The 25,748-nt window shown below is 41.2% G+C and overlaps 1 protein-coding gene across 1 annotated transcript in view; it reads right to left on the reverse strand.

The window, feature by feature from the left end:
* Positions 1 to 25,748, reverse strand: part of LOC132816073 (contactin-associated protein-like 2) — a 1,374,393-nt gene that overhangs the window by 259,479 nt on the left and 1,089,166 nt on the right. The gene's annotated exons all lie outside the window — the stretch shown is intronic.

The raw sequence follows: 25,748 nt of genomic DNA on the forward strand, positions 1-25,748 counted from the left end.
CAAAGAATCAATGATTCTAAATAAGAAAAAAATCATGAACAATATTATACGAGCCAAAAGTGTTGGCAAGATTTTATTACAAACACCGGTGAAGCTAACAGTCCAAAAATGTGCAGGTTAGATGGACTGGCGATGCTAAATTGCCTATAGTGTCCAAGGATTTGCAGGCTGGGTGGGATAGCCATTGGAAATGCAGGGTTACAAGGGTAAGGGGTTGGATCTTGGTAGGATGGCCTTCAGTGTGGACTTGATTTGCTGAATAGCTGTTTTCACATTATAGGGATTCTATGATTTTGCACTTCTATGGTTGAAACTGAAGTATTTGCACAAAGGCTGGTATCCTGTCACCAAGTCACCCTTTATATTTACATGTGCACAGTACATGGACTCTGACCAGCCAGCTCAGATTGGGAGACTTTTAGAATCTCCTGTTTGCTTTTTTTATGTTTCTTTTTTCGGCCAGCTCAGAGCCCATCCCTAGGAAAGGGAGACTCTCTCAATCTCTTATTTATATGTCAGCCAGGGCTCCCTGATTGGCCCAGGCTAACAACCCCAATCAAGGATCTCATATTTAATGAGATTCACCTGACCATTATTCCAATCACTATGGAAGCTCACACTATTCCTTTTTCCACAGCAAGATCTTTATAAACACTCAAATCTCAATTAAAGTCACTGCTAAAGCAGTGTTAAAGCTTCCATGTTAAAGCTTCCCATTCATTCTGGCATGGCCACAACCGGTTTCCTTGGGAAAAAATTCTGAGCATTCACTAAATTCTATTTTTCTTAGGTCAGTATCCCTCCCTAAACATCCAAAACACACTCAGTTCATTAGGAAGAAGCAAATTACTGCAGATGCTGGAAACTATACTGAAAACGATTGCTGGAGATCACAGCGGGTCAGACAGCTTCCATGGAGAGGGTGCAAGCTAACGTTTTGAATCTAGATGACTCTTCATCAGAGCCAAGGTCAGTGACAGACCTGGCAACAATAGATTGCTGTTTGAATGTGGGGTCATGGTCCAGGGTGGTACGAAGAAGTGTCTGAGAGCTGGCACTGAGCCCTCCCAAGATAAAGATCAGCGCGCCAAACAACAGCATCACCACCTTTGTCAGCCGCTTTGATAGTAAAGTTCGGGTTGGACCTAATACAATGAAGTGTGGCAATTTCAGAAGGGGACAGGTTAGAGTGGGTGAGAGGAGCAGAGAAATTTAGACAGCTGATATCACATTACAGTTTTCAATGAAGTGATCGAGGGCAGGGGAAGGGGATCCAATTGGAGGGTGAATACTGGAGGTGGGTGAAGGGATCAGTGGAACGAGGTGGGGAGTCCTGCCTGAAGAAGTGAGCACTGAGATGGAGGTGGTGGAAAAACAGTTCAATGCCATGATGAGTCCCAATTTCATTAAGGTGGGGCATAACGGTAGGAAGCTGAGTCCTTCACTGAGGACAGTACATTCAGCCTCAGTGAGGAAGGTCAGCAGGTACGGTGAACTCATGGCAAGGGCTGGGGTTAGGACTCTGATGAAGAGTCATCTGGACTCGAAACATTCACTTGCTCTTTCTTCATGGATGCTATCTGACCCACTCTGATTCACAACCTAAATACGTTTATTGTGGCTGGATCACCACAAAAAGGTGATCTGATATGGCATCATAACAATATCAGATTAACTGGGAGAGAAGAGTCTCTCCATGTATCAGAATATAGAAATGCCTGTGGGCATGTACTGCTTCCTGACCAACATGGAAAATCTTTCTTTTACTCATTCTTCCAAAAACCAAAATGACAGGAGAAATCCAACTGGAAAATCTGTTGCATGAGGAAATGGTAATCGTAACCTTAAAACAAATATATGAAAACAAAGTGCTGGAGAATATCCATTCATTGATTACTCATTCAACCATCTCCCTCTTGCCAGCCATTCTCAATCTCCACACAAAGTGAGCAAAATACAAGAAAGGGCAAATTTAAATTAACTCTAGCAAATCCCTCTCATGTGTGAATGTGCAAGTTCACTTTCCAGTCATTAAAAAACAGTGAGCTGGAGACTCACTACCAATATTTCAACCATTTGAGCAGCGTGATATCAACTACTATCAGCATCATCTAGCTCCCTTTTGAATGCTTACAGAAAATCCTCACCTTTCTGGAAATATGGTTACGGTTCAGAGTATTGCTCAGCCAAGCAGCACTACAATGCTGAAAAATCTAACTAATTTATTCCCTGCCATGCCTGGAAACAAAGAATTAGCAGTCATTTTTGTATCTTTTAATCTTTGGTTCACATGTTATCAAGTCCATTGCTTTCTCTGGCAACAGTCTATATGCAAACCTGATGACATACTTGAAACCCATGCAGAGCTTTCAACCATATATTTACACCATTACTAAAATTGCTTATTTCCACCTTGTAACATCATCAGGTTTCAACATTATTCATGCCACCATTTTGGAATTTATAAAGTTTTGGAATTGTCATAAATGTTCTTGAAAGATGTACGAGATCTGCTGATCTGTCAACTGTGGAGCTCCTTAAATTGCCAAACGTCATTTTTTGATCAATTGGATATCTTTAATGCTTGGTAGTTTTCCATAGCATAATGTTATCTCAGTACAAAAACCCAAATTTACCAATTGACTGACAGCTCAAGGAGGTTATTAAAGTATTATCTGTCTTTGATGTGGAGTTATGAATACAAATCTGCTGTTTTCATAAGGGATCTCGAACTTGAGGAGATGCAAACATTTTGAATTTTGTTTTATTCACTCATGTGACATAAGTGAGTCAACATTTATTACCCAACCATAACTGCCCTTGCAAAGGTGCCTTCTTGAACCACTGCAGTCCATGTGCTGTAGATAGAGCAACAGCACCTTTTAGGAGGATTTTGATCCAATGACAGTGAAAGACTAGTGATAGATTTCCATGTCAGGATGGTGAGTGGCTTGCAGGGAAAATTGCAGGTGGCAATGTTCCCACGTGTCTGCTGCCATTGTCCTTCCTATGTTTGTCACAGGACCCCTATTTTCTTGAAATAGCCCAGTTTCTTCTCTCAACCTTTTCAAATGCATCATCTCAGGTTAAAAATAGTAAAAATGCCGGACTACTCGGAAATGAATGTCTTGATCATAATAGATCACTGTTCAGAAGTATGCAAAATGACTCAGACCAGTGTGCATTACTTGCAAGTTTTAATGGTTTTTCAAAGTTTCAAAGTTGTAAAACCACATTAAAATGCATCATGTGCTCCTGCTCCTTGCTTGCTTGCTAGTAGCAGAGACAGTATTTAATGGTGAGCTTATACAGCGTGCAGCAAAGTCCCACAATTCTTGACAACTACTCTGCTGAGTACTGCAGGGTTCCTCTGGAAATGTTTAAGTGACAGAAGTGTTGTTTTAACAGGTCAGTGCTCTGCTTTGTGATATATCATGTGGCAACACCACTTTCATTGTACATATGCTGATCATGTGTATTACATAGGAATATAGAATCAGGTTAGGTTAATGAGCCCCTTGAGACGGATCTGCCATTCTAGATTAAGGCTAATCATCTACCTCCATGCCACATTTTATGATATCATTAGTAATTGTAAACATATCAATCTCTTTCTTGCACTTAGTGACTCAGTTAACACCACTGTCTGCGATATAGGATTCCAAAGAATCATTGCCTTCTTAATAAAGAGTTAATAAAGAATTTCCTTGACATCCCACTCCACAATGGCATGAGACTCTGAGAGTATGTCTCCTGGTTTGAAACCCAACATCTTCCTTCAAACCCCAAGCCAAAGGAAACAATCTTTCTGTCTTTAACCTGCCTCTACCTTTAAGAATTTTGTTACTTCAAATAAGATTGCCTCATTCTGTTTGCCGATCTGGGAATTTGTGTTGCGGACGTTTCGTCCCCTGTCTAGGTGACATCCTCAGTGCTTGGGAGCCTCCTGTGAAGCGCTTCTGTGATCTTTCCTCTGGCATTTGTAGTGGTTTGAATCTGCCGCTTCCGGTTGTCAGTACCAGCTGTCCATTGCAGTGGCCGGTATATTGGGTCCAGGTCGATGTGCTTATTGATTGCCTCATATTCATTGAAACTCCAGAGAATGAAGCCCGAGTCTCCTCAATCTTTCCTCAAGGGACAATCACACCATCCTGCACTATCCTTTTGGCAATTGAGGCATTTGATTTAGATGTATTTTAATATAATTTATTTTTGATCTTGGACTTTTGAGTTTGAACTACTATGTGTCTGAAGAAGTTCATAAGTATTTCTGTAGCCATGGTGATATTTTAAAACACAGTAAGACAGAAAGACTTCCAAATGTGTTACAGGATTTTGTTGACATTGCGCAAATTTTACAAATGAACAGAGTAAACAGTTTGCATTAGGTTCCAGTTTGGAAGATCAGGGATATTTTTCTTTGATAGGGAAAACACCCTTTTCAAGAAAATAAAGAGGTTTCTTTAGATTCTATTTGAGTGGCTCTGATCGCAGTTGTGTAACAGAGAAGTAACTTCTGGAAACCAGAATGTAGAAATAGTTTGGGTAGTGATGACAAAGGCAAGAAGTCATTTGTGGAAATGATATCTAGGATTCCTTACAGCAAAACAACGTGGAAGAAGTATTAAGGAAGAAAAAATGGAATTTTGTCAGAAAGATACTGCAATAACTATCGGAGATTTTAATTTACACACTGACTGGTAAAATCAGATTGGCAAAGGAGGTCTAATGAGTTTATAGAATGATATCAGCATAGTTTCTTAATTTAGCGCTTCTTGAAGTTAACCAGACAGCAGGCTATACAAAACCCATTATTGTGTAATGAGATAGGATGAATTAGTGAAGGCACCCTTGGATAGCAGTGATTATCATATGACTAAATGTTACATTCAGTTTGGGTAAGAGGAGAGTGGATCCATGTTTAGTATTTTCGACCTAAATTGAGACAATTATGAGCACATGAAAGCCAAAGTGATCTGGATAATTAGTATAAGGGATATAACTTCAGTGTTAGACATTTAAGAGGATATATTAGAATACACAGAACAGCTACAATCAAACAAGTAAAATAAACCCAACACCATTCAATGTTAAAAATTGAAGATTATGTCAAACCTTAAGAGAAAAGCAAAAAATAACACAAAGTGGCAGATCAGAAGACTGGACAGAATGTACAAAAAAATGAGTAAAAGATTAATGAGGAGGGAAAATTTGAGGAGGAAAAAGGGCTAGCAAGAAATGTACAGACATATAGTAAGAGTTGCTGTTGCTATTTTAAGAAAAAGAAGAGTTAACAAAGTGAAATTTAGTTCTGTAGAAAGTGAATCTGGGCACTTAATTATGGGAAATAAGGTAATGTTAGATAAATTTAACTGGAACTTTACATTTGTCTCTTCTATAGAGGGAACATGCAACATTTCAGAAATAGCTGTATAATCAGCTATTTCCAGAAATGGAAATGAGGGGGATCTCAGGAAAATCACAACATCCAGCAAAGTGGTACTGAACAAATTAATTGATCTTCATGCTGACAAGTCTCCAGGTCCCAATCGGCTTCATTCTAGAGTCTTAAAAGAAGTGACTCATGAGTGAGTTGATATAGACTCATAGAGTCATAGAGATGTACAGCACGGAAACAGACCCTTCGGTCTAATCCGTCAATGCCAACTGGTTATCCCAACCCAATCTCGTCCCACCTGCCAGCACCCAGCCTATATCCCTCCAAACCCTTCCTATTCATATACCCATCCAAATGCCTTTTAAATGTTGCAATTGTACCAACCTCTACCACTTCCTCTGGCAGCTCATCCATACACGCACCACCCACTGCGTGAAGAAGTTTCCCCTTTGGTCTCTTTTATATCTTACCCCTCTCACCCTAAACTTATGCCCTCTAGTTCTTGACTCCCCCACCCCAGGGAAAAGACGTTGCCTATTTATCCTATCCATGCCCCTTGTCATTTTGTAAACCTCTATAAGGTCACCTCTCAGCCTCTGACGCTCCAGGTAAAACATCCCCAGCATGTTCAGCCTCTCCCTATAGATTTATGGAAGGTACTGTTAGATTGGAAATGAACACATGTAACTCCTTTGTACAAAAATGGAGGAGACAGAAAGTTGGAAACTACAAGCCAGTTAGTTTTCTATCTGTTGGAGGAAGATAAGTTCAAGGAAAACTAGTACAGTCACTTTCATAAAAGGAAGTTCGTGTTTAATACATTTAATCGAGTTTTTTGAAGCAGTAGCATTTGCTGTCTCTAGAGTGGAACCAGATGTACTGTACTTTGATTTTCTGAAGGCAGTTGATGAGCTGTCATATCAAAGGTTATTAAGAAAACAAATGCTCATGGTGTAGGAGGTAACATATAAGCAGGAGATAACAGGAATTGGAATAGGCAAGAATTTGTCACTGTCTGGTTGGCAAGATATAACAAGCAGTGTGCCATACTTTTTACAATTTACCTAGAAGACTTTGATGAAGAGCCCAAAGCTATGCTCACTAACTTTGCTGATGACAAAGATTGGGAGGCAATTAAATAGTGGAGTGGATTATGTCAGGATAGATTATGCAAAGATCTGTCAAATTGATTAAAATGTGGGAAATTGTGAAATTGTCCATTTTGGCAGTAAGTGTTAAAACAAAGTGCTAAACAACAAGAGATTGCAGACCTCTGAGATACAGAAGGATCTGGATGCCCGTGTGCATGAATCATAAAATTATTAGCAAATAATTAATAAATCAAATTAAATGTTATTGCAACAGAAATTAAATAGAAAAGGAGGGAGGTTACGCTTGAGTTGTACATATTTTTGGTGAGACCACATTTGGAGCACTGTGCACAGTATTGGCCTTGTTGCTTAAGGGAGGATACAAATGTAGTAGAAGCAGTTCAGAGAAAGTTTACAAGGCTAATAGCCAGAAGAGCATGCTGGTTTATGAGGAAGGGTTGGACAGGCAAGGCTTGTACCCATTGGAGTTTAAAAAAGAATAGACATCTTGACTGAAACATAATATCCTTAGGTCTCTTGACAGAGTGGGAGAATTGAACTAAGGGTCAAAGCTAAGTTTATATGATATGCTTAAAAGTAAGGGGTTTCCCATTTGTGACAAAGACAAGGGAAAAATGATCACAAAGAGTTGAGAGCTTTTTGGTACTCACTTCCTCAAAAGCAATGAAAATAGAGCCTTTGAATATTTTCAAGGCAAAGGCAAATAAAATCTTGATAAACAAGCAGGAGGAAAGATGTCAGAGCAGGCAGGAATTTGGAGTAATGTTTTATTGAATGGCCAAAAGTACCTAAGGGCATGAATGGCCTAATCCTGTTCTGAATTCGTATGTTCATAAATTCCTTTCTGTGGTCTCTCTAACATTGTAGTTCCACAGGTCATAATACAGTGATTATTTAACATTGTAAGAAAAACACTATATCATCAAACTTCAATTACTTTACACAAAAATAAAAGAAAAAGTTGAAACTTCTTTTTTGTTTTTCTAAACAATAGAATTTGTAAAATGTATAACATGTTTTCAGTGATAAGAAGAGGGGGACATTGTTTCTAGACTTATCTTCAGTTGATAAGATGCCAACATATTCATGACTCTCCTGAATAGTCAGTTGTGAAGCTGCATAATTTAAGGATTAAAATGGAGACATAGATTAGAACATTACCATCTTTGACTTTGAATGCAGCAATTTGCCTTTTGCTTGATAGTGATTTTGATATCCTTCTTACAAACGACAGAATAAATGACAAAATATTCTGAATAATTACACCCTCTATTTCCTGAACTCTTATCTCATTTTAACTGCGGCTACATTCAGAATTCCTTAAAGCAGAAGATTGCATATTCTGTCTATTGGGCTGACCACTGATTCCACAGTACAATTCAATTGTAAAATATAGGAGACTGGCTTTGCTCGGGTAGGTATCAAATGAATTATCATTAGTTCGAAAGGTCTTTATTCACTTTTTTTAATTAAGTGACTGATTTTATGGTTGTGTTTCTTGTGGAAAGGGACCACATTTTTCTCAACTTACAGTTCTCAGCTCACTTGTAAATGAGACCCTTTTTTCAAAAACTCACCAAACTGAAGCCACACACATTTTCTCCTGACAAAAAAAACAAAAATTGTGCGAAATCTAAAATAAAAACAGAATTTGCTGGAGATCTTCAGCAGGGCTGGCAGCACTGTGGAGAGAAAGCAGAGTCAACATTTCAGGTCATCAGAACCAACTGCCATCTCGTCACTTCACTGTTCCTGCTTGATCAAGGATATCCCCAGAAAGTGTTAGATAATGGAAAAATCGCACCGTGATTCTCCAACAGCGACCTGGAGGTCCTGGATGAAGTGTTGATAAAGTGAGAAGTGTCCTCTTTTCAAAGGACCAGCAGAAGAAGCCACAACACCAGACACAGGCAGCTTCGTCTGAGGCTACTCCCTGGCTCAGTGCCATAGCCCCAGTTTGGAGGAATGTCCAACAGTTCTGGGGGAAGGTCAATGACCTTCTCTGCTCCACCAGAGTCAGTGCCACACTTTTCTCTCTCCTACCTCAGATTCACTCCATGTTAGATTACTTACAGTGTGGAAACAGGCCCTTCGGCCCAACAAGTCCACACCGACCCGCCGAAGCGCAACCCACCCATACCCCTACATTTACCCCTTACCTAACACTATGGGCAATTTAGCGTGGCCAATTCACCTGACCCGCACATCTTTGGACTGTGGGAGGAAACCGGAACACCCGGAGGAAACCCACGCAGACACGGGGAGAATGTGCAAACTCCACACAGTCTGTCGCCTGAGTCGGGAAATGAAACCGGGTCTCAGGTGCTGTGAGGCAGCAGTGCTAACCACTGTGCCACCGTGCCGCCCACTACAACTGCTACCAAAGTTCATGCATGACTGCTCTCACTATTTCTTTCAACATTGACCCTCTACCACTCTCAACTCCCTGAACCTCTCCCACATTAGTAACTCTGTATGGCCTCTGCTCTGTCTACTTAATCTCTTATGATACCTCGCCACCTACACCAATACTAAATGTTGTGCCACCCTCTTTCATCTCATACGATTCTTCCAACTTTCTAATTTGAGGAGCAATCTGCTATAACAGGACAGGGAGAGACTGGAAAAGTGAAGGGATGTCTCATATTCAGCTTCTCACCTTTTTGAGGAGAAAATCATCATCCTGAAAGGAGAAGACTGGGACTACTTTCTTCAGTCCTGAAGCAAAGTTATACCCAAAATGTCGACTTCTCCACCTCCTGATGCTGCCTGCCTTGCTGTGTTCTTCCAGCCTTCTGCTTGTCTACCTTTCATGATAATGGCTGCCTTTTGAGGCATCAAGTGTAGATGGAGACAATGGATGGAAGGTTAGCTTGAATGATCGACTGGACTGTGTTCACAACTTTCTGTAGTTTCTTATGGTGACTGCAATCCAGAACTTCGTCCATGTGCACAGGAAGGGACTCGAGCAGCAGACAGGTAGGTGGGAGGCAATCACTCTCCAGAAGCTGCGGCAGGTTAGTCACTGCCATGGAGAGCAAGGTCCAACACCTCCACATCGGCTGGAAAGGTGCATATACCTTCACTCCATTGTCCCAGCCATTGGCCATAAGTACTGAAGGCATGGTGACAAAGGGATGAGGTATCTGGTGAGAATGCCGGATGTTTCTTCCTCTCTACGAAACAGGGCAGAAGCATCCAGCCAGAAGGGGAAGTCAGAAGTTTCCACTCAGACCACTCCAAAGATGGCTGGACCCTCCCCCTACACCCTGCCTACTTTCCTCTGACTGTTGGAAGTTTTGGCAAGAAGACCCTGGACAAGTCTGTCCTGTCTGGACTGAAACTCCCATGGTCACCTGACTAAATCTCCAGGGCCAATGGGCTCTACTGCCCAGCAAGCTCCTTCCATTCCAGTCATGGAAACACAGAGTATACTGTGATGCAGTAAGATGGAGATGAAGACAAAAACTTATTGATGACACTTTGGTGGCACGGGTGGTACATTATTTTGCACTTTTAAATATATAGCTAGCACTGCTTTGACCTTATCTAGTTGTTTGTCTGTCTGTGTGGGCCCTAATGTAACTGGCCTGGTATGAGGTGTTAGTTTGGAAAAGATGGGATTGGACTCCTTTGAGCAAATGATGTTCAGTAGAGAGTTGACGAAGAAGTGTAAGATTAGTAAAAGTTTAGATAAGGTATAAAAAGATACAAAATACTGTCATTAGTTAGTGGTACATGGACTAGGAAAACAGAAGATTTATGAAGGATTATGAGGAATAACTAGTTTTATGCACCTGGAACTCGCTGCCTAGGTCAATGATGGAAACAGAGACAATCCATCATTTCAAAAGAAAATTTGAAAGAGATTTGCTGAAAATAAACTTGTAGAAACTTGTGGATATAAAAGGGAAATGAAACTGATTTGATTGCTCTTTCGTCTCTGGAGACTGAATGACCCCTTTTTACAACATTATGTATCTGGAGCCTATATTTTGCTTTCTCAAGTAAGTTTCAGAACAGTTCCCAGCTCTGCTAACCCAATCTGTGGAAAAAAATGACCTGAAAAGTTGGCATTCTATTCAGTTTTGTTTGAGGTGTAGCTGAGGGTGAAAATGGGAGTTGTGGTGGGTAACATCAAAAAGAGTTCAGAAGCTGCCAGGCATGGTGTTGACCTGGATGAAAGGTTAACCTTAGTATACTGGCACCTTTTGTTGAAGATATGGAAGAAAAGTGTAAAAGAATGAGCAGACCCTAGCCCTCACCCCTCTTTATCTCTTTCAACATATCCTCATGTTCTATTCATGCCAAAGAATGCCACCTCATGTCTCAACTACATACTATGGCATCTCCTTCACTCCAAGCTTGACACATGCCTAATGCTCCTCAGAATCTACATGTCTATTCACACCTCATGATATTTCATACCTCAATTCCAATTTAGAAGCAACTCATGATGTTTTGACATGACACTTACCATGTCAACCACCCAGTATCCGCCAAGGAGAGAACACAAGGACCCATGCTGATTAAAATGCATTTGTTCGATGTCTATTGATGAATTCAATATAAAAAAAGTGATAAAATCTCATTCTATTGCATTAAACTTCCTTTACTCCAATATAAAAACAAGCAATGGAATTTATAGTTTCCTTAAAGTAATTCATAATGAATTGAAACTGTCAATTAAACTCTAAACTGACAGGCACCCCACTGTGATACTGAAAAGGTGTGCAATTTATCATGTAGCACAACTCTGTTATGGTAACATTCAAGCTTATGCCAAAAGAATGAAAAAGCAAGCACTGTTTCTTCTGACAGTGTAGGCTTTCAAGCATTTACAGGGCTGTGTTTTAATTGCCTTAACAGCTCAAGGTGATAGCTTGTAGAATCATAGAATCCCTACAGTGTGGAAACAGGCCATTTCGCCCAAAAGTCCACACCAATCCTCTGAAGAGTAACCATTTCAGACCCATTGCCCTACCCTATTACTCTACATTTACCCCTGACTAATGCACCTAACCTATACATTCCTGATCACTATTGGCAATTTAGCATGGCCAATTCACCTAATCTGCACACCTTTTGGGTTTTGGGAAGATTATAGCAGTTCTGTTTACAGTTCTCTATTGTTCCAGTGACTGTGACAGTTTCATTAATGTTCACCTTTAAAAATCCCAAAGTGAATTTCAGTCCGTTAAAAGGCAAAAAAGATACTACACCTCCCCAAACATGTCCCAAGACCATATCTGGCAGCTTCAGACTTTGTCCAACCTGTGTTTTGGATACCATTAACAGTAATCAGTTCAGCCTAAAGAAGCTGTACTTTAATATGTGTAGTTGTTTCCGTGAACAATAGGTATGCAAATTATAAAAATGATACGTGTTCTGTTCAGAATAAGACTTCTGGAATTTGGGCCCCATTGTCATTTTCTTAATAATGGAGATGCTCTCCTTCTGAATGAAAATTCAGGCCTGTTGTTCTCATGAAATGAGGGAAAGCTAATAAGCCTGTTCGATCATGGTCATTAATATTTCAGACACAACTTTCATTACCATGTTTTCTACAAAATCTAACTTTTGTCATGACATCTAATTGCAAAGTATGAAGACAGAGAGACATTGCTGAGTTTTTACATGTTGCTTTTATTAGACCAAAGGCAGGGGCCAAAATATAGGCCAAGGCCAAAAGATTTCCCTCCCTAAGGGACAATAGTGAACCAGACATTTTTATGACAATTGACAATGGTTTTACGATGACTATTAGGTAAGCTTTTAAGTCCAAATTTTATTGAATTCAAATTACACCATCAGCTATGATGGATTTCAACACAGAATGTGAGTCTAGACCTTCTGGATTACTCATCCAATGACATTACCATTATGCTACCACCTCGCCCAAAGCATTATGAACTAATGCCATTCTCCCATAGTTTTCTCATAAACTTTCACATTGCTTCTCTTTAAATAATCATGTCACGCCATTTTAAATACTTCAGTAGAACCTGACTCCACTTCTTCCTCTCCAATGGATCATTTAGTCCCCCTCCACCAATACCCTCCTCCACCTCACTGAACTGGTCCTCACCCTCAAAAACTTTTCCTTTATCTCCTTCCATTTCCTCCAAATCAAGGAGGTGGCCAAGGCACCCGGATGGGCCCTAGCTACACCTGCCTCTTTGTCAGCTATGTTGAACAGTCCCTCCTCAGTACCTACACTGGCACTGTGCCCCAACGCTTCTGCCGTTACATTGATGAGTCCATCGGTGCAGCCTCCTGCACCTAGGCTGAACTGGAGCAGTTCATCGACTTCACCCACAACTTCCACCTCGCCCTCAAATTCACTTGGTCCATCTTGATCTCACCATTTCCATCTCCGGCAACAGCCTCCAGACTGATGTTTACCACAAACCTACAAACTCCCATAACTACCTGGACTACACCTCCTCCCACCCAGTATTCTGGAAGAACTCCATCTCATTCTCCCAATTCCTCTGCCGCCACTGCAGCCGCTTGAACGAGGAGACATTATACTCGTGAGCATCCCAGATGTCCATCTATTTCGAACAACATGCTTTTCCTCTCTCTGTCATCCAGACAGCTCTCTGCTGCACCACCTCCATTCCTTGTTTCAATGCTCTAAACCTCCCCCCCCCCCCCCCCCCCCCCCAATGCAATAATGACAGAGTCCCCCCTGGTCCTCACCTACCACCTGACCAACCTCCGCATCCAACGTATCATTCTTAAACACTTACACTAACTCCAACGAGACCCCACCATCAAGACAATCTTCTCCTCCGCACTCTCTGCCTTCCACAAGGACCATTTCCTTTACCTGTCCTTGGTTTGGGCTACTCTCCCCACCAACCCTACTGATCCTCAGGTACCTTTCCCTGCAATGGGAAAAGGTGTAACACCTGCCAGTTTACCAGCCCCCTCAAATCCAGGGCCCCAAACAGTCCTTCCAGGTGAGACAGAGATTTACCTGCCCCTCTTCCAACCTAGTTTACTGCATCAGGTGCTTCCAGTGTGGTCTTCTCTGCATCGGAGAGACCAGAAATAATGTTGAAACATATTTGAAACACTCAAAATAATCTTTAGTCAGAAGTGGTGAGTAGATGATCCATCTCAGTCTCGTCCACAGCTCCACAGATGCTAATCTCAGATAATTCAATTCACTCCACATGATAGCAAAACATTTTCTGGAGGAAATGGACATTGCAAAGTCTATAAACCCTGACAACATTCCAGTAACTGTACTGAAGAATTGTGCTGCAGAACGTACCATGCATCTGAGCAGATTCAGCACAATTACAGCACTGGCGCCGCCTGACAATGTGGAAAATTGCCCAGGTATGTTCTGTATATAAAAAAGCAGGACAAATTCTATCCAACCAATTATCTCCTATCAGTCTACTCATGATCATCAGTAAAATGACAAAAATATTATCAACATTGCTATCAGGCAGCAAAAATTTACATAAAGATAATTTTTTTTAATTTTTCTATATTTTTGATTATGGACTGAAACAGGAAAAGCATTGTTATAAAAACCAAGGATTATAGAAGGTATTGCGGCAGTTTATAAAACAGATTTACGAGCATTTATTTTAATTGCTACTTGCACTGTTGTTTGTTCAACTGTGGGGAGGGGAGGCGACAAGTTTAGTTGTGGACAACCTGGCAACTGGAAAAGGAGGGGGTGTGAATGAAGTGAGATTCAACCAGCAACAGCACGAGATCCAAGATGGCGGCGACTCAGCAAGTCTGAGTTTACAGTGCTCTTCCCAAAACCTGGGTAAAGTGAGTTACTCACCCCCACCACACTTACCAAACCACCCAAAAAAATTTTCTAACCTTAATTAGCTGCTTACTATTACATTTAAGCAGTTTAATATTAAGTGGATAATGAGTAAACCAAAGGGATCCGGCAGCTCTCAGAAAACAAAGACCCCTCCCCCACCCTCCTCTCCTCCTCCTGCTGCAGCTGATGTAAAAACAGGCCTTGAAGAGATGATTGCCAGGCTGGAAACGACACTCGTCAATTTCATTGCAGAATCCAGACAGAGATGGAACTCATTCAAAGAAAAGTTACAAAAGCATAGCCAGTCTATTGAGGAATTACAGGGCCGAGTGAAGGGGGCGGAGCTAAAGGCCACGACCTCCGAGGCTGCAGCTCAAACAGCTGCAGAACAGGTGCGAGCTCTGGAGCAGAGAGTCCGGGCCTTTGAAATCTACATGGATGACCTGGATAATAGAAATCGGAGAAAGAATATCTGTCTTCTGGGCCTCCCTGAACAAGAAGAGAAGGGACAGTTAGTAGTATTTCTGGAGCGATGGCTGCCCCAGCTTTTAAACCTGGGGGCTGAAACTGACCGGGTAAGGGTGGAGTGGGCCTACCGGGTCGCAGTACGCGGATCTGGCCCAAACCAGCGCCCACGCCCGGTCCTGTTCCGGCTGCAGAGTTATAGGGAGAGGCAGATACTCCTGGATGCCTCCAGAAAGCTTGGAAAGGATCCTAAAGCCATGATCCATGAAGGATCCAAGATTATGTTATTTCAGGACTTCTCCCCGGCTTTGGCACAAAGGAGGAAGGCGTTTGATGAGGTGAAGAAATGTCTAAGGAACTTAAATATTCAATACACCTTACGCTACCCAGCGACGTTATGCTTTAACCATGAAGGATCCAAGTATAATTTTAGATCACCAGAAGAGGCTAAGGAACTTTTAGACTCGTTTAAATAAATCGTAAGAGACAATTTATGTTGGCTTGCCTCTTCCACACTCCGTGGGGAGAAGTGGATACTTTACTCTACTTTACTTTTGCTTCTGGGAGCAGGGTTGTTTTCCCTCGCTATTTTATGTTATTATACTTAACTGTAATTTGTTGGAGTTGTAATTTTATAGTTATGTGTGTTTGTATGTGGCATTGATGCTATCAGATATACTCAGGTATGGGTGGGGAGGGGTGGGGGTGGGGCGCTCACTGTTAACTCTAGCTCGGTATTATATCTAAATCCTATTAAGGAGCGCCCGGGTCAAGGGTGGGACACTGTTTGGGCGAGGATATGGTGGACTTTTAGAAAGGAAGTAAGGCCCCCTGAGAACAAGGGGGAGGATCTCCATTCAAACATGTTTTTTTTTGTTCTTATTGTTTGGAAATAGTTTCCTTTTTATTATACTGTTATGAGTGTATTAGAGAACATTTTCTCTTGTTTGAAGGATGTAAGTGACTCAACTATACACTCTGGATAATTGTGGATTAGGTTAGTAGTTAACTGAGTTTCATTGTTTTTCTTTCTTCTTTAGTATCATTCCTTTGAATTTTGATGATTATATATTTAAGATCTATTTTTATATTAATGTTTGTGCTTGAAAGTTCTGTTTATTTTTGTAAATCTGTCAAAATATTAAATTTCTAATAAAAATATCTTAAAAAAAAAACCAGCAACAGCTAGCTGATTGGTCAGTGGAATGATGACCAGTTGTTGATGGCTTAGATTTTCTGCCTGCCAACAATTAAGCAATTGGCTCCCAATTAGCTGAACAGCTTGTGGATATGAATAGTAAAGCCAGAAACCTTTGGACTGTGGCATATGAGGCACATGTCAGGAGTGTGATGGAATACTCCTGATTTGCCTGTTGATTGCAACTCCAACAACACTCAAGAAACAGACAATATCTATGACAAAGCAACCCACTTGATTGGCATCTCATCCATAAATATCTCCTCTCTCCATCACCAACCCTCAATACAGCAGTGTTTACACACTACAAGATGTACAATATCAAGCCTCCTTTGATGGAACTTTCCAAACTCATCATCACATCTGGAAATATATTCTTGTTCCTTCAGTGTTATAGGGTCAAAATACCATTCCTAGTTGCATTGTGGGTGTATCTACTGGTTCAAGTATTGGTTGAAGAAAGCAGATCCTTACCATCAAGAGCAATTAGGGATAGGTGATAACCAGTTAACCTACATCTCATGAATAAATGTTAAAACTATCTCTTTGGCAGTCAGGCTCGAGTATCAGCTGGGATCATGAAGCAGTGCCCCTATGCTACACTTCCACAGATACATTTGCTGACCAGACAAAACAGGCTAATAACATACAGCAGTTGTCATCATTATATGAAAATGTAACCAATGTAATATCAGAATATAGTAAGAAACTCCACCAGCTATTGCAATTTTCAAAGCTGAACTGTTGTCTGTATTACAAAGTACAAGATGGTTTGGAGCTTCTTGTCTGAAGGTTGGCCTGTCTTCATACATCATTGAGAAGACACACCAAGAAATGCCAACCACATTAATGCCACACACATAAAAGATCAGCACAATCTTATGCATAAATGTTGAAACTTTTCTTTATCAAATGTGTGGGATATTACAAATGTTAATATGCTGTACAGTTATTGGTTACTTGCATGTGCTTGTGTCTAGCAAGATGGCTGGTTTGCAATGCAGAGTGATGTCAGTTCAATTCCCTACACCTACTAAGGTTACAATGAAGGACTCTCCTTCTCATCCTCTTCCCTTGCCTGAGGTATAGTAACCCCAGGTTAAAGCATCACTTCTTCTAATGGAGAACAGGTCTGTGGTCTGGTAAGATGACGGCAACTTTACATTTTTTCTATAAGCACTTGTTGCAGCTGCTCAATGCAAATGGTAGTCAAAATATCCATGAGATAATTTTATGCCCAGTATATAAATATGTTTAGAAAAATGTGTTTTAAAGAAAACACGATTTGTTTTTTTCATTTTGCTAAAAGCACCCGATTGATTTTCTGCATAAACTATTATTAAAGTATTATTAATGACCATTATAAACAGAGAGAAAAGGCATAATATCGTAATGATTAGTGATGATAATAACTTAAATTAGTATATTAAATTATAATAACTAAGGTCACAAATATGTCACTAGTGGACATTAAATTAATAAAAAAGTATTTTATGAAACGGTAATGGTTCTACTATAAAACAGGGAAGACTGGAAATACTCAGCACATTAGGCAGATCTATGGAGAGACAAACAATGAACATTTTGAGTCAATGAGCTTTCTTCAGAGCAGTTCTGGGAAAAATTTATCAACTTGAAATGGAAACTATTTTGTGTTTCCCACCAATCATCCCTGATCTGTTGAGTTATTCCACATTTTCTGCTTTTATTTCAGATTTTCAGCATTGAAGGCATATTGCTTTTGTATAGCAATTATGATACTATTTATATAATATAAGAATCTATTCTGAACTATTCTGAACATCAACTGTTATGAGTTCAGGTGTGCTATTGAAACCTTTTTTAGGTTGAGTGAGATTCATAGCTTCTGGAATTTGTCAAACTATCCCACTGCTATAGGAATTAACTTATTTGCATGAAATGGAACTGGGGTTGCATCTTACAACTTGAACCAAATTTTGCTATTTTCACACATATTTGTTCTATCTCTTCGAAGGCAGAGAAAACAAAGACGAGTCGAATATTAATGCTGCCTTGTTTCATTGGCAGTGAACATATAGAACATCAATTATTCAATAAATCTATAGTTAAATGAGACAAATTAGCTGTGAGTACTGTTTTTAAAACAACGCCCTGCATTCTACATCAATAACCAGATGACTGACCTAAACAAAATGACTGCTGATATTTTTCCTGTATTACAACCTTCAGCTATATCAATTTTTATCTTATAAACTTGGGTGACTTCACAAAATTTTGGGACTGATTGTCTGTGACTGTGGGCTGTATATAGGCTTCAGGACCATATCATTAGGAGCCATGGGTTTTTGGAGCTGCTGGCAGTGTGCGTTCTGATGCAATTTTCTCAGACATGGTCTCCTAACTGAATTCCTTAATGCTCAGGTGATCTATTAAGGATGTCAGCAGGCATCTAGACACAATCAGACACAAACCTTTGGAGCACTGCAGTCCCACTGGGTGAGGCATTGAAAGCAAGTTTGGGTCCAAAGACTGGTTTATTGAGGAGGAACCCTTCAAAATGGGCAGAGAAACTAAGCTTTGAAAGGTATCAAGATAGTAGTCCCTTGGATTGGAGTTTGGCCTCTGGATACATCATTTGGATCTTTGACACAGCCTTTCCTTCATTTGTTTTAATTTTCCAGCACTGAGCCTCTGGCTACAATGGCCACTCAATTTGTTTCAGGGACACTGCATTCATTAAGATGGTGGACATTGCAGGTTAAGGAGGGTGGAGGCATTCCAGGCAGCAAATCACTTTGAATTAGGACTTTAAACATCTCAATTAGTTGCCGGTCTCTGTGGTTAACTATCTTCTGGCCACCTCTGTGAAAGTTCTTATGGTAGGAATGTGACAACAGTCCTCCTGTTGTGGTTCCTCCCTGATCGCATCAACCACTCACTGCGAGCCATTTTAAAAATAGATGAAAAATTACAAGAAACAACCATGCCTCTACCATCTTGGTGGGAGGAACGGGGTTGGGGGGTTGGTCTTATAAATACTGTAACTACACAAGGAGGTCAAAGCTATGAATCTTTCAGTGAGTTTCAGCTTCTGACTCCACAAAGGCACGTCTCTACAAGACATGAGTGTGGAATGTGATGGTGGATTCCCTAGTTGCCTGGATGGGTACGGCTCCTTCAACACTTAAGGAGCTTGACACCATCCAAGCCAAGCAGCCTGCCTGATTGATACCACATCCACAACATCCAGTCCCTTCAGCATTGAGTAATTCAGTAGCAGCAGTGTGTACTACCGGTAAGGCGTTTACCAAGGCTCCTTAAACAGCACTTTCCAAACCCATGACCCCTACATGAGGGACAAGTGCAGTAGATACATGAAAATACCACTATTGCAATTTCTCTTCTAAGCCATTCACCATCCTGACTTGGAAATATATCATTGGTGCTTCTGTGTCATTGGGTCAAAGTTTTATGACCGTCTCCCAACCCACATTATGAGGCTAACGATACCAAATGGACATAACAGATCATGAAGGCAGCTCGCCACCACCTTCACAACAACAATTAGGAATGAACAATCTTACTGACCCAGCCAGTGAAAACCAGGTCCCCTGAAAGTAATTTTAAAAAGACCTGATGTGCAGCTGTGACAAACAGCACCTATGACAGGAGAAAGTGAGAACTGCAGATGCTGGAGATCAGAGCTGAAAATGTGTTGCTGGAAAAGCGCAGTATGTCAGGCAGCATCCAAGGAACAGGAGATTCGATGTTTCAGGCATAAGCCCTTCTTCAGGGCTTATGCTCGAAACATCGAATTTTCTGTTCCTTGGATGCTGCCTGACGTGCTGCGCTTTTCCAGCAACACATTTTCAGCACCTATGACAGGTCTTGCTGGTTTGATGGAGTTTGCTGATCATAGCAAACTGCTGTCAGTACCCAGACCCTTTAGTTAATATTGATCTCTTACAATGACCTTATGCTGGTATCCATCCTCCAACATAGTATTAATGATACGAGCCTTTTACTTGCTGGAAGATCTTTGCCGAAGGGTTTGATTAGAGTAGAGGTGATAACCAACTTGATTACCACTCTGCAAGTTCTTCAAAGAACTCAATTCTTGCAGTGGCATCTGGGTAATAGTGCTGTCAAGAGACTTTTGGGGTGTCTGAAAGTTTGACCTGAGTCAGAGCTTGTTAAACTAGAAATTGATTTGTATCTTGAGCTCATCTTCAAGAAATATTGAAAACATCTCTGGATCATTTTTTTCAGTATCCTCAGAAAAAAAGAGAAAGTATTTATTCTCTGAAGCACCTACTTGTCAATAGTAAGCAATATTTTAAGAGCTCTTCCTCAGGCTCAGTTATGGCATGATTTGCAAAGTAAAGCTGCATATGTTGCTTAAATAGCAGCAGTTTGATGAAGGTGTCATTTGCTGCTCAATTCATAATTTTGTAGGTTTGTGTGTTTTTTTGAAAAATAGTGCAGGGAATCGATTCCTTCTTCTTCCATGGTTCACTTCCTCCACTGCTGACACTCAGTAGCAGCAGGGTGTTCTACCTACAAGGTGCACTGTAGAAATTTGCCAAAGATCCTTGAATAGCACCTTCCAAACCCACTCCCACTTCCATCTAGAGGGAAGACTGCATGGTGGCTCAGTTGTTAGCACTGCTGCCTCACAGCGCCAGGGACCCTGTTTTGATTCCATCCTCGAGCTGTGGGTCTGTGTGGAGTTTGCACATTCTCCCCATGCCTGCATGGGTTTCCTCTGGGTGCTCCGTTTTTCTCCCATAATCCAAAGATGGGCATGTTAGGTGGATTGATTGTGCTAAATTACCCCATAGTGTCCATGGTTGTGTAGGTTAAGTGTGTTAGCCATTGGAAATGAAGAGTTGCAGGGATAGGGTAGGGAGATGGGGCCTGGGCGGGATGCTGTTCAGAGTCAGTATGGACTGGTTGGGCTAAATGGCCTGTTTCCACACTGTAGGGATTCTATTAAAAAAAGGGCAGCAGATAAGGGGAACAACACCATTGCAAGTTCTCCTCCAAACCATTCACCATCCTAACTTGAAAACACATCGCCATTCCCTCAATGTCACTAGTTTCAAAATCCTAGAATTCTCTCCTTAATGGTGTGGATCAACCTTTAGCACATGGGCTGCAGCAGTTCAAGAAGTCAGCTCACCACCACCTTCTCAAAGACGACTAGGGATAGGTAATAAATAAATAAATAAAAACCTGAAAGAACTGTGGGGACTGGAAATCTGAAACAAAAACAGAAATTGTTGGAAATTTTTAGCAGGTCTGGCAGCATCTGTGGAGAGAAATCAGAGTATGTTTCAGGTCCAGTGATCCTTTTTCAGAACTGATGGTAGCTAGGAAAAAGATGTTTTTTAGACAGAAGATGTGATGGGGTGGGGGGAGAATAAACAATAGGTTGAGATAGAGCCCAAAGAGAGAGAAAAATATTTGGACAGATAACGGTGTGGTTATCTGGGGGAATTAAGAGTTGTTAATGGGGACTATTATTGACTGACAATTGGTGGCATGTGGTAGCAGTCGATGTGCTGCCAAGGCCTGGTATGTGAGGCGGGGGAAAGCATGGAAAAAGGTGCTCAAGCCCCTAAGTTGTTGAACTTGATATTGATATAACTCCAGAAGGCTGTAGGGTTCCCAAATGGAAATGAGGTGTTGTTCTTCCATCTTGTGCTGAGCATTGCTGGTGCACTGCAGAATGCCTGAGACAGAGATGTTTGCTAGAGAACAGAATGGTGTGTTGAAGTGGCAAGCAACTGGAAACTCTATTTTGTAGACAGAACATAGGTGTTCCACACTATGTTTTTCCAGTGTAGAGAAGACCAGATTGTGAGCAGCAAAATCAGTAGATTAGATTGAGTGAAATGCAAGGAAAGTGCTACTTCACTGAGAAGGTGTGTTTGGCGCCTTGGGTAGTGAGGAGAGACAAAGTAAATGGCAGGTGCTGCTACACCTTCTGCAATTGCAGGGGAAGGTGCCATGAGACTATGGAAACATGTTGGGAGTGAAGGAGGAGTGGACCAGAGTGTGCTGGAGGGAACAATCTTTGGAGAAGGCTGACGGGAGGGGACAGGTAATAAATGCTGGCTGAGCCAGCACCACCCAGATCCTATGATTGAATTTAAAAACTGTCTGTCCTCTTATTTTTCTTCCTTTTGCTTCCATTTTACTTTTTTATGGTTGTGATTTCTTTAAGACGTTTTGCTGAGTGTCTTTAAGAGACAAAGGCTCATAGGAGCAAGCTTCAGCCACAAAAGCTGTTCAACCAGATAAAGAGGCGGTGACATCATAGCTTCTTTGGCAGTGAACTAAAGGAAACAAAGTGATGTGACCAACCAGCCAGTGCACATATGAAAGCTTTTCTTGTTTAAAAAAAAACCTTCTTGTGTTTAAAACATAATTTTGTTCGACAGGAGGGCACTGTTGTTAAACTGACAGTACTGGTTGACTGTAAATGTCAGTTTGACACCAATACTAGTTATGATTTGGAGTGCTAGTGTTGGACTGTGGTGTGCAAGGTTAAAAATCACACAACACCAGGTTATAGTCCAACAGGTTTAATTGTAAGCACTAACTTTCGGAGCGCTGCTCCTTCATCAGGTGGTTGTGAAGTACACAATTGTAAGGCACAGAATTTATAGCAAAAGTTTACAGTGTGATGTTACTGAAATTTTACATTGAAAAATACCTTGATTGTTTGTTGAGTCTTTTATCTGTTCAAATACCATGATAGTTTCATATATTTCATATGTAAATCTCAAAACTCCTTTTTAAAAGTTGCATTCTCAGGTTAACTGTGACAATTGGTGCTCGCCAGATAATATGTTTAAGGTGTTAGCCCCCTTTGCTCTCTTTCTGTGCCATGATGTTTAGACTGATTCTAATATAAAAAGTGAGATAACAGAGTCATGCAGTTTTTGAGCAAAGCACAGTGTAACTCTGCAAGTATAAATTCACCCCACAAAGGTATATGTGTATGTGTGCAAGTGGGTTTTTGTGTGTGTGTGTGTGTGTATCTGTCTGTCTGGGGTGGGGGGGGTTGTGAGTCTGAGAGAGAGTGTATGTGTGTCTGTCTGTCTGGGGTGGGGGGTTGTGAGTGTGAGAGAGAGTGTATGTGTGTGTGCATGTGAGTGTAGAGTATCTAAGTCTGTGAGGGGATGCATGTGCGAGTGTGGGGGGGTGTGTGTCTGTAGGAGTGTGTGTGTGTCTGGGGTGGGGGGTTGTGATTGTCAGTGAGAGAGAGAGTGTATATGTGTGTGTGTGTGTGAATGTAGAGTGGTCCAAGTCTGTGAGAGGATGCATGTGTGAGTGTGGGAGTGCGTGTTTCTGTAGGGGTGTGTGATTGTCTGTGTGCGTGTCTGTGTATACGTGTGTCCGTGTGTCCGTGTGTGTGTACGTGTGTCCGTATGTATGTGTGTGTATAGGAGTGTGTGTGCGTGTGTGTGTTTTTGCCGAAGTCCGCCTTGGAGGATGGTCATCCGAAGGTCCGAGGTCGAATGTCCTGGACCACTGAAGTCCTCCCCAACTGGGAGGGAACACTCCTGTCTATTGTTTGTTGTGCAGTGCCCGTAGCCTTCCTGTGTTCCCCTGGGAACAGGCAGCAGCGAAAAGTGGCTGAGCAGAGGCTGACAGCTAAGTTCCGTACCCATAGGGAAGGCTTCAACCGGGACCTTGGGTTCATGTCACATTACAGGTGACCCCATTGCACTATACACACACACAGATATTCCTACACACACACACACACGCACACACACTCCTATACACACACACACACACACACGGACACACGTATACACAGACAAATGTATACACAGACATGCACTCAGACACTACTCTCTCTCACAGACACTCACAACTTCCCACCCCAGACATCAGACAGACACACACACACATGGACACACGTATACACAGACACATGTATACACAGACATGCACTCAGACACTCACGCGCACACCCCTACAGACACACACACACTCCCACACACATTCTCTCACAGACTTGGACAACTCTACACTCACACATGCACATATCTACTCTCTCTCACAGACACTCACAACTTCCCACCCCAGACATCAGTCAGACAGACAGACAGACACACACACACACACACACACACACACACACAGGCGTAGATACTCGACACTCACATACACACACATATACACTCTCTCTCACACTTACAAACCCCACCCCAGACAGACACACACACAAAACCCCACATGTACACATATACATATATGTTTGTGGGGTGAATTTGTACTTGCAGAGTTACACTGTACTTTGCTCAAAAACTGCATGAATTAGATTAGAATCAGTGTAAGCATTATGGCACAGACAGAGAACACTGGGGGCTAACACATTCAACATTTGGGACAGTGGCTCAGTGGTTAGCACTGCTGCCTCACAGCACCAGGGTCCCAGGTTCAATTCTAGTCTTGGGCAACTGTCTGTGTGGAGTTTGCACATTCTCCCCATGTCTGCATGGGGTTCCTCTGGGTGCTCCGGTTTCCTCCCACAGTCCAAAGATGTGCAGGTTAGGTGAATTGGCAATGCTAAATTGCCCATAGTGTTAGACGCATTAGTTAGAGGGAAATGGGTCTGGGTGGGTTACTTCTTCGGAGGGTTGGTGTGGACTTGCTGGGCTGAAGGGCCTATTTCCACACTGGAGGGAATCTAATCTAATCATATTATCTGGCTAACACCAATTGTTACAGTTAACCTGAGAATGTAACTTTTAAAAAAACTTTTGTGATTTACATATGAAAGAAGTGAAACTATCATGGCTATTCTAACAGATGAAAGACTCAACAAACAATCAAGGTGTTTTTCAATATATAATTTCAGTTACATCACATTGTAAACTTTGCTATAAATTCTGTGCCTTACACTATCACCTGATGAAGGAGCGGCGCTCCGAAAGCTAGTGCTTCCAATTAAACCTGTTGGACTATAACCTGGTGTTATGTGGTTTTTAACTTTGACACCAATATGACATGTTTTGGCTGCTGATCTTAATCTTAAACCTGTAAGAAGCCTTTAGATGCTGTAACTTGACATTTTGTGCTAAAATGTTGCTACCATTTTTGTAAAAGATACAGAGGGCATCCAGTTGCATCAATTTTGGATATTAAGTAGAGAGAAGTTAAGTCTATCTCCTGGCTATTTAAGTTGGAAATCTGTAATGGAAGCTTATTGTAGTTGGTTGTCCGAATGCTTTATGATGCAGGGCTGTCTGATTTCAGTGAGGATTATTTCATAAGCAGTATAATTGATATTCACTACTGCATTGCCACCATGAAGCACCAGATGTACTGAAGATCTGCAACTTTCATGCTGTGATATTTAATTTAGGTCCTGTAGCATAAATATGGGTTATGAGTCAGGCAAAACTGAATAATTTGATGCGCTAAGCCATTTAGCTATATTGTAACATGCTTCCTTCAGCATTTCATGTTGCAAGAGGATAGAGTTCAGTAGAATGAAGACTGACAGTCTTATAGCACATGGACACACGCCATGATGTGGTGATTTTAAACATGTCTCTTAAAGGTATATTGTATATTTCCTGTGAGATATAACACAACAATTCACTCCTGTTACCAACCGGACTGATGCTTGAAATTCCAGCTCAGAATATGTATTGGCCATAGAAATTCCTAATAATCAAACACAAATGTTTTATCAATAAAGTAGCACCATTAATCACCTTTCAGTGCAGCTGATTCATTAGTCAAATGAAGCCAAAGATGAAC

This window comes from Hemiscyllium ocellatum, chromosome 5, assembly GCF_020745735.1.
Source record: "Hemiscyllium ocellatum isolate sHemOce1 chromosome 5, sHemOce1.pat.X.cur, whole genome shotgun sequence".
NCBI classification, from domain to species: Eukaryota; Metazoa; Chordata; class Chondrichthyes; order Orectolobiformes; family Hemiscylliidae; genus Hemiscyllium; species Hemiscyllium ocellatum.